This window comes from Thalia democratica, chromosome 5 (assembly GCF_965202585.1).
Source record: "Thalia democratica chromosome 5, ktThaDemo2.hap1.1, whole genome shotgun sequence".
In the NCBI taxonomy this organism is placed as follows: Eukaryota; Metazoa; Chordata; class Thaliacea; order Salpida; family Salpidae; genus Thalia; species Thalia democratica.
Genome location: NC_139169.1, coordinates 12419864 through 12431346, shown reverse-complemented (window position 1 = coordinate 12431346; position 11483 = coordinate 12419864).

Below are 11483 nucleotides of genomic sequence, written 5' to 3'. Positions count from 1 at the left end.
AGCATGATGTTATTAGAAAAAAAAAACATGTAAAATGCTTTGTAACTCGAAAAAAATTTAGTTGTAACACCTTTTTATGATTTACATTAAAATAAAATAAAACCGCTAAATCAGTTTTATTATAAATTTTACCTGCATTTAAATTAATTTTAAATAGATGTATGAATTATTTGCAATGGGGAAAAAAACTAAAATCGTATAGTTTTTTTTTAAACTTGGTTTTAGTATTCAGCTTTTTAATAAGTACTTTACTGTAATAAATTTTGTACTTATGTGTATAAATTCCAATATATATTAATAAATGGAAACGGGTCTAAATTGCACGAGGTTACTAAATTCCACAAGGGGAGTAAATTGCAAGAGAACAAAATTGCACGACTGCACAAAATTGCTCGAAGCCGAATTTGCACAAAGACAAATTTGCACGACGGCACATAATTGCACGAGAGAAAAGAGTTGCACGAAGACGATATTGCAAAAAGGGTCAATTTACACAAGTTACATTTTTTGCACAAGAACAAAAGATACAAAAAAAAAAACAAACAGAAAAAAAAAGATTTAATAACAAATAATAACTTACTTGCTAAAGGTAAAAGTTAGGGGTAACAATGATAGTAAAAAAAAAAAATAAAAAAATGAAAAAAAAATAATAATAAAATAAAATTAACATGTGCCAAAGTGTCATCGTGCAAAATAGACCCTTTGTGTAAATGTATTTTCGTGCTATGTATCTTCGTCCAATTTTATCCCCTTGTGCAAAAGTATCTTTGTGCCAAAGTTTTCTCGTGTAGTTATGTTCATTCGTGCAATTTTGTCCGCACGAAAAATTTTGTACGCTTGTGCAATTTAGACAGCTACCCTTAATAAAAACTTGTAAACGTGTAAATTATTTAATTTAGTTTATTTTGTAAGTTTTTTCTTATTTAGTTTTATAAAAAGTTAAAACACACAATTTGCAAAACTATATTAAGTAATTAAAATTTGTTGATTTTTTTATTCACTAGTTGACATTGTTTTATTGCCTCAAAACAGTTTAGATTTAAAAGAAAAGTTAAAGCAGAACGAAATAAAATTAATTATAAAATACGTGTAATTAACTAGACGCGTTAAAGCATTATTAAAGTTCTAGAAAATTGAAGGCAAGGTCATTCTGTTTTTTCAGTATAAGTTTATCACGGTTTAATGTTTCAACCACAAAATATAAGGTTGCTTGAAAAAACTATAAACTGTATTTAAGTATTAAAACATATGTGAAAGAATTAAGAACAATAGAGTTTAGTTTTATAAATTTTATAAGTAAGATAAGTTAAATTATTGTAATCCGAACCTATTAGCTAATTAGAAGCTAATATGTACTTAAGATACTATTGAGTTTATATACAAGTATTTTAGATATCAAACGTGTGGTAGCTTAGCCTAACGGTTACTTCATTACTATTAGTTGAAACAATTATCTGAGGTGTAAGATGATTGTACCACTCCCGGGTTCAAACCCAACCGTAGGCGCTGTCTCCACATACTTTTTTCGTTTTACATGGTTAAGTTTTTTTTTTATATTGAGGCTTATCTTTACATAGCTTTTAAAAACGCGTCTAAATAATAAATATTATTTATTAAAAAAAAAGATTGTTTAAAAAATTAATAGAGAGCAATTATTTATAACATTTAATATTAGAGAGTATCTATTTGTTTCATTTTGAGGTATTTATAATAAAAGTAAATATTATTAACAATTTGGGTAATTATTTAATGAATTTATAGATACACATCTAAATTTGATATTTTTTTTGTTGTTTAATATTTATAAAACTAACCTAAATCTACTAAGTTAATACTAAACAATAAGCTTTTTTACATTTTTACATTTAAATCATATAAATTATGTTATAAATTAATTTCGTTTTATAATACTATGTAAAATACTACTACGATATATTGTAAAAAGAAAAAAAGAAGTTTTTAAATTTAAAGTTACCAAATTTTATTTAGTATAGATGAACATTTTAAAATAAAAGTCGACTATCAAGTTAAGTAATAATAAAATTAAGAATAAGTTTTAATTACTATGTTAGTTGATGTATTTTTATTAAAATTTTATAGTTTTTTAAGTACAAAAATAGATTTAATAATTAAGTAAACAAAGTTCTGCATAATAACATTTTCTATCTCTGTACTCAAAGTTTGTTAAACTTTTGCAACAGAAAGTAACTTATGTTGTAGTAAGAATTAGTTATTAGAAAATATTTCATTAAAAAGGTCTTAGTTTTATTTAAAAAAACCACTATCAAAGTACATTGTAGCTTTACAAGCTTTTTTAACCTATTATTTTTTTAAAGGTCTATTGCAGTATTTAAATTTATTTAAGTTTTTTTTTAATAACTCAAGTCTTTTCAAACACACCTATAATAAGATTTAAATTGAAATTAGTTATAAATTAAGTTTTCATACAATAGTATAGTAACATTTCACAAATTAAATAACTATTTCTAGAACCATGCAACAATGTATAAGCATTTGTCGGGGTGTGATAACAAAACAAAGTGCATAATAGGTAATTTGGATTAAGAGGGAAAACTTAGGACAAGCACATTCTGTTTATTCAATATAAATTGAATTCGCTGGTAAGTATTTCACTAACCAAATATGTGGTAGCCTGTAAACTGTATTTGAAAAACAAAACATTTAAAAAAGAATTAACATCAAAATATTTTTTTATAAATCAGTGGAAATCAAATCTTATAAGGTAAATATAAACTAAATCATTGAAATCCAAACATAATAGCTAATATCTACGAATTAGATAAAAGTGACTTTATTAGGCTCGCAATCGAGTGTTAGCTTAGCAAAAGGTTTACTTAGTTGCTACTACTCTGTATTAATCAGCTCCGAATAGATAATTTTACTACCTCCGTAACCCTGTTGTGTAGTATAAAAGTATCTTAAATAACATTTTTGTTGTCATCATAGTTTACTAAATAAAAATTTTGAAATTAGTAGAAACAAAAACATGTAGAAAACTTTATGGCTCGAAATGAACTTAATTGAAACACCTTTTTATGATTTACATTAAAATATATAAAAAACTGCTAAAATAGTTTTATAATACATTTTTACCTGCATATAAATTAAAAAAAAAATATAGATGTATGAATTAGTTGCAATGCAAATGAACTAAAATCATATAGTTGTATTTTTTTAACTTGATTTTAGCCTTTAAGTTTTAAATAAGTAATTTACTATAAAAATTTTGCTAAAATTAACTAATTTTGGAAGTACTTTACAAATGTAAAGGTATTTAAAATCCAATATATATTTATTAATAATTGGAAACGGATCTAAATTGCACGAAGAAAAAATTGCACGACTGCACAAAATTGCACGAAGCCAAATTTACACAAAGCCAAATTTGCTCGAGGGCACAAAATTGCACGAGAGAACAAATTTGCACGAAGAAGATTTTGGACAAAGGTTCAATTTTCCAAGAGTAAAAAAAAAAATGAAAAACAAACAGATATGAAATAAAAATTAATTTAATAAAAAGAAATATTTTACTTACCGAGGGTAAGGGTTAAGGGTAACAGTGTTAGTAAAAAAATATTAAAAATTTAAAAAATCTAAAAAAAATTCAAATTAAAAATTTTGTTTTAAATTATTGAAAAAAAAAAAACATGTGCAAAATTGTCTCCTTGCAAAATTGTCTGTTCGTTTGAAAGTGTCTTCGTGCAAAATAAACCCATTGTGCAAAAGTATCTTCGTGCTATTTTATCTTCATGTAATTTTATCCCCTACTGCAAAAGTATCTTCGTGCAAATTTGTGTAATCGTGCAATTTAGTACCCTTGTGTAATTTAGACAGCTACCCTTAATAGCATGTATGGAGACATGTATGGAGACATGTAAATTATTTTTTTTGTGTAAGATTTTTCTTATTCAGTCTTTAAAAAATGTAACAACACCTAATTTGCAAAACTATATTTTATTTTTATTATTATTGAAGTTTATTGTCAAACGAAGGACCTAGGCATGAAAACCTAATTCACTTAAACTTAAAGACACTAAAATAAAAAAATAACAAATTTCAGTGTTAAAACAAATATATAACTTATACAAGGCACAAACTGAAAAAACTAAAAACTTCACAACCAAAATATTCAAAGATTCCAAAGCCACCAATCTCCAATTATACTTTCCAAAACAACAGTTCTTTGAAATAAGCATCTGTTGTCAAAATTTAAAGAGTTAAAACTTGTTGAACTTTTTTATTCACTAGTTGACATCGCTTTATTGCCCCAAACCAGTTTATATCTAAAAGTTAAATCAGAACGAAATAGACTTAATTCTAAAAAACGTATAATTAACTATACGCGTTAAAGCGTTATTAAAGTTCTAAAAAACTGAAGGCTAGCCAATTTCGTTTTTTCAATACAAATTAATCACGGTTTAATGTTTTACTCACAAAATATAAGTTAGCTCGAAAATATTATTAATTGTATTTGAGTATTAAAACATATATAAAAGAAACAACCACAATAGAGTTTTTTATTATAAATCTTATAAGTAATATAAGTTAAATTATTGTAATCCTAACCTATTAGCTAATTAGAAGCTAATATGTACTTAAGATACTATTAAGTATATATACAAGTATTTTGGCTAACAAACGTGTGGTAGCTTAGCCTAACGGTTACTTCACCACTACTAATTGAAACAATTATTACTGATGTAAGATGATTGTACTACCCCTGGGTTCAAACCCAACCGTAGGCGCTGTCTCCACATTTTTTTCGTTTAATATGGTTCGAAATTTTATACTTATTCAGGCTTATCTTTACACAGCCTTTAAATAAACGCATCTAAGTAGATTGTTTTATTTTGAAAAGTTTAAAACAATAACATCTGCATAAAAAAATATATATCACAGTAGACTTTAGAAATGCTAATTGTTTCTATAAAATTAATTTATAATAATAATAAATTTTGTTAAAAGTTAATTAAATTGTTCACTGAATATGAGCTTGTTAGTACACAACTAAAATTTAAAAGTTCTTTTTAAATTTTTTATATCCAATGTTTATAACCTATTTTTATAAACTGATATATTATTAAAAACCAAGAACATTTACCGTTAAGTCATACTTTTTATGTTATATATTCATCCTATTTAACAGAACTTTTTCAAATTTTGTTATATTATTATGTAATATGTTTAAAATTAGTTTTTAAATCTTAAGTTACAAAGTTTATTCGAAGACATTGTTCTATTGCCTAAAAACCAGTCTATAATTAAAATTGAATCATTATGAAATGGGCTTATTTAAAAAAAAGCATAACTTACTAATTTTATTAAAACGTTATTAAAGTTCTAAAAATTAAAGGCAAGCAAATTTATTTTTTTAATACAAATTAATCTCGGTTTAATGTTTTACTCACAAGTTATAAGGTGGTTTGAAAAATATTATAAACTGTATTTGAGTATTAAAACATGTACGAAAGAGTTAATAACAATAGAGTTTTGTATTATAAGTCTATAAGTAAGATAATTTAAGTTATTTTAATCCCAACCTATTAGCTAATTAGAAGCTAATATGTACTTAAGATACTATTGAGTATATATACAAGTATTTTGGAAATCAAACGTGTGGTAGCTTAGCCTAACGGTTACTTCATTACTACTAGTTATAACAATTATCTCTGATGTAAGATGATTGTACTACACCCGGGTTCAAACCCAACCGTAGGCGCTGTCTCCACTTTTTTTTTTGTTTTACTTAGTTTATTTATTTTTTAATTACTCAGGCATATCTTAACACAGCTATCAAATAAAAGCATCTAAGTAGATTGTTTTATTTTGAAAAGTTTAAAACAATGAATTCTACATAAAAAGTATATATCAAAGTAGACTTTTCAAGAACTAGTTGTTTCTATTAAACTTGAGGTTGAAACTCAAAGTTGAAATTCTTGTAATAAAGTTAATAGTATATGATTATACATACTAGCTGCTTATTAGCTACTAAGTTTTAGTTACAATAATTTAACTTAGGTTACTTTTAATGTTTATATAATACTTTATTGGTGTTGTTTCTTTCTTACATGTTTTAATAATCAAATAAAGTTCATTTTTTTAGGCTAAGTTATATTTTGTGAGTGAAACATTAAAAACTAAACCGTGACTAATATATATTGAACCAAACAAAATTAGCTTGCTTAAAATTTTTATTATAACTTAAATAACGCTTTAACGCATTTAACAAGTAGCTAGCATGTAAAAATTTTGTAAAATTCAAGGTTTTTTCAAAATTTCTCAAAACCCAGATTCTTATCAGAATTTTAGGTTTTGTGGCCATCGTGATAAAAGTAAGTAGTGTAATATTTAAACTTCGAACAAAAATAATTTTTTTAGAATATAATTTTTTGAATTTTAAAGCTTTTATAAACCTTCCTTAAAGTAAAAATGTAACTTTTTCTAAAATAGTAAAAATTTAACTAACCAACAAAATTTAATTACCTATTAAATAAATATTATAAATAAAGTTGAATCAAGTTTTGCAAAAAAAAAAAATAAAGTTTGCTCGAAAAAAAAAATATTCCATAAAAGTTTATTGTCAGGACAAAATTTTTACTAATATAGAGCATTTTTTTAAAACTTAAAATTTCAATATCTATAATTGAATGTAAATATACCTTTCCTAAACTAAAAAATGTAAATTTCCTTAAATAATTTATTATTTTTTGCTTAATTAAACCTTCACAAATATTTAAGTGGTTAACCTCATTTTTGCTTAATAATAAAAATTAAAATGAGCAGTTTTCAAAAAAGTTTACTTAAAAATATATAAATTTGCGAAGATAAAATATAATAATCTAAGTAAACATACTTTTTTAAGACTTCAATAAATATTTTCAATGTTTTAGTGTAAAACTTAGAATATTTACTATATACTATATAAAGTTTGCCAAACATAGTTACTACATGTACTAGTAACTTACAACAATAAAAAACACAGTAGATCCATTATAAAAAGTTTTATTACTGTCAATTTTCACAAACAGTTTTAACGAGAAAAAAAACTTGTTAAAAACAATGTCTGTAAATGAGTCAAAAATCAGAGTAAAAAAATCTAAAAAGCGTGGCGACAAATGGGACAGGTTTTATAGTTAGCAAACCATCCTTCAATGCAAACTTGACAGAAAGTGTGCTGCCCATCACAATTGAGACGCATCATATTTCTACCGATTTCAATATCTCCCATGCTTATTACACACTGATCACCAACAAATGAATCATCAGCTGGGAATTGTTCAAACTGCTGAATTCTTTGAGTAGTTAACCCATGCAGTTTATCGTTATCATCATCTATGTCTCTAAAGTCATTACTGAAGTCGACAAAATTCCGATGTTTGTCTTCCAGTTGAACTATAAACTTATCGATTTCTACAATTAACAGCTCTTGTTCTACTTTTTCATCGGTGGTTATTTCAACTTTCTCTAAATAACGACGGTGTTCTATGATTTTAAGTTTAAAAATAAATTTTTCAGCAGTAGCTGATAAACGATTTTCCAAACCAACAACACTGTTTTTAATTTGTTCCTGCTATATTTGGCACAGATTGTCAAGGTCTACATACAAATTTATGTTGATATCCTAATTAAAAATAAAAGAATTATATTTAATTTATTTTTTAAGTCTAACTAACAACTTTGAACAATACTTTTCATTTAGGTGATTATCAATTTAGTTAATATAACACTTATTTAAAAAAAGAACACCTTACTATATATTTATAAAACCATAAATATATATGTTCTCAAATATACTATACACTTTATTATTAAAATAAAACTTGTATATTATGGAAAAACTCATTTTTTAACTCTTTTATAACTAGCATAACTCAAAGTAAACTTTTTTTTTTTACTTTACTTATTGTTTATAAAAAACTCTAAATTGTATACTTTTTTTCACAAACCTTGTAATTTTTAAGTATTTGTTCAGTAGACATGCATACCTGCTGTTTCATTGAAGTATTTTGTTAGTTTTTGTATTAAAAATATCTGCAATTTCAAAAGTAACATTTTATTTTATAACTTCTATTTTAATAAAAATAATTAAAAACTTATCTGAGTTTAGTAAAACTTCAAATAAAAATACATTTTTACTCTTTTTTATTCTAAAATTCTAAATACAGGGTTGCCACTCTTTTTTTAAATTTTTTTTCAAAGTTTTCAAAATTTCTTTCAGGTTTTGATAAAGCACATTTTTGGGTCTATTTTTAGTTTAATATTAAGATTAAGGTAACTAACAGTGTTAAATAGTATAAAAACATTAATAAGATTCAGTAAAGCTAGTTAAAATAAGTTTTTTAATAAAAAAAAGTTTTGATGATGACATAAATGTTTTGCTAATATGTCCGATTTCTTGAGTCAAATCGAAATTTTACTACTTAAAATTGTTAAGTTCTAGGTTTTTCCAGATCTTTTTAATGATATTTGTTAAATATTCCAGGATTTCTAAGTTTTTTCGTTTTTTTTTGTCTAAATTGTCGAACTCCAGGTTTTTCCAGGTTTCCAGGTAAAGTGGCAACCCTGTAAACAGTGAATGTCAAACTTATCAGATGCTGTAGTCCTCAAGCACCTGTGGTAGTAGCTACCTTTAATAAGGGGAATTTCCCTTTTTCGTGCTTAAGGCTTTTACTGATTTTACCTTACTCATTAGATTTAACTTGGTAATTAATAAATATGTTCTAAACTTAATATACATGATGCCTTTGATGAATAAAGTTAACTGAAATAGTGATAACAATATTATAACTAGAAATAGAAGTGATGAAGCAGCTAATTTATCAGTAGAATAAAACTGCGAAAATAAACACATCAAATTAACACGAAATTCTACAAATAAAAATTTCATAAAGTTTTTGATTGTCACTATCTCAAAAGCAAAATAGGTCTTAATAGTAAGTCATCTTATGGCTAAACTAAGTACAATATAATTAAATAATGCAGATGAACATCAAGATCTTATAAAATGAAAATCATTAAAAAATTCTTTAACTCAGTGTTCTTTCTGCACGATCTTATAGCTTAACTGAGCACAATATAATACTGTAATGCTAATAACTATCAAAATCTTATAAAATGAAAATATAAAAAAAAGTGCTTACAATCAATTAGTTTGCTTCTCGCACGGTCTTATGGCTTACTGAGGACAATAACAAACATTATTAAAGTTTTATTGTGTGTTGATTTGAGAATAAATCGTCTAACGCCCCCTGGCGGTCCTTTAAAAAACATCAAAATACATATTTTGTAACAATATACACATGTAGTTTAAATGAAATAAGAGTATGTAACTTTTATATAACAAGTATTTTTGAATTATGATGAGATAAATTCTGTTTTACAGTGTTGCAGAATTAAAAGAAGTAAATAATGAATATTGAATAAACTTTGCATGTTACAACTTAAAAGTTCATGTTCGAGTAACTATAAAATTATTTACAATAATTTAAATTCCTAAATATACAATGGTGAACCTTAAATTAGATAAGAAACAACTAAAAAAGAAAAAATGGATAAATATCTTAAAACATTAAAATTTGCAATACAGTATATATTTATAATTTCAGCAATCTTTTATTATTCAAATCAGTTTTATGATTCCATGAATAAGTTGTAATAAACCTTAGATACTTAAAAGAAAACAATTACTTGCATTTTTTAAGTAAGTTTTCAGGCTTTTGAAAGTATTATTAACTCTATTAATTATAACACTAAATGAAATATACTAAAAAGTATAAAATTAATGACAAATACTCTAATTCCACTTTTCATTTTAAAATACAAATTTAAATTATCATTTTTTTTTGAATTAAACAGTAATTTCTTATCTAATCTAAATTTAATTATTGTATAATTATTTTTTTTTTAAATTCAGGCCGTATAAGTATTTTGATAAATTTTAACCAAAATTTCAGGATTTTTGTTTTTAAAGTATTTTTAAGAATAATATACTATTTTTTATTATTCTAGAACTTCAAAATTAGCACCCAGCTTTAAAGGCCATACAGCATAAATATAAAGATATTTTCAGTTATTACATATTAAAAAGTATTTAAAATTTCATTAAAAGTAGATTAAATCTATTAAGATTTGTAATAAATTCAATAGTCAAAATAAAATTTAACTTTAATCTATTTTAACTTTAAGTTATTTAGTTTAACTTTAAGTTTAAGGTTTTAAACTGTGTTAAGTAAGATAACAACATTGTTAAGATACTGCTTAAATACTTTTTAAATGTTAAAACTTAAAAATATTAAGGAGATCAAAAAACTTTATCTATGAGTTATATTCTTATCATATCAAAATTTTACTACTTAACATGTAAAAGTTGTTTTAAATTTAAGGGTTCTTCTAGCCTTTTTAGTGATATTGTTCAAAATTCAAGGTTTTTTCAGCTTTTTTTCATAAAATCTCGAAATCAAGCTTTTTATCAGAATTCCAGGTTTTGTGGCCACCATGACAAACACATTTTGTGAAAAACTTTCATTTTGAACAAATCAAAAAGATGTTCAGAAAGTATTTTTTTAAACTCTATAAATTTTTTAAACCACCATCAAATTCAAAATTTCAATTTTCTTCAGATATTAAAAACTCCACTCAACAACAATATGTAATTACTAACCTAATAAACATTAGAAATGAAGTTAAAACTAATTTTACGAAATATAAAAGTTAGCTAGAAAAATATAAAAAAAGTCTATAAAAGTAATTTTGGCAAGACACACTTTTTTAATAACTGAGGGCCTTTTAATTTAGTAAAAATATACGTATGCTTAAAAAGAGCTTTTAATGTTTTAAATTTTCAAAACATAAAATAAGTATTAACTTTATTTTGTTTATTTATTGTTAGCTTAAAAAATTATTATGCATTCATTTTATGAAGACTTTATTTTACAGACTAAGTTTTGGTCAAAGACCTCGTTGGTGTTTTAATAAAACTAAAAAGATTTGTAACAGTAATGGAAAGAGCATTCAAGAATTTAAACAAAAACAATTTTTTATTTAAATTCTTTTTTTTTTTAAATAAAACTAACAAGATATTAATGTAACAACAAAATTAAAAATTATTTTAATTAATAACATTAAGTAAAAAATTGTTTTTGTTAAATTGTTTAAATGCTTTTTTCCATGACTTTTATATAACTTTTAGATTTATTTAAGCACTGACGAGGTCTTTGACCAAAACTTAGTTTGGAAAATAAAGTCTTTAAAAAATAAATTCATTAATTCTCTTTCTGTAGCTGAGATCTCTTTGTTTGTTTTCTAAAAATCAAAACATATAATAAAACAAAAATGTCAATTAAGAGGGTTGAAATTTATTTTAATCAATTTGCTATTATTAGCATACAATCGTTTTAGTAACATTGCTTTTGTTGTTTTATCAAAAATACTTTTAAGAATATAAATAATATCAGCTTCTTGGG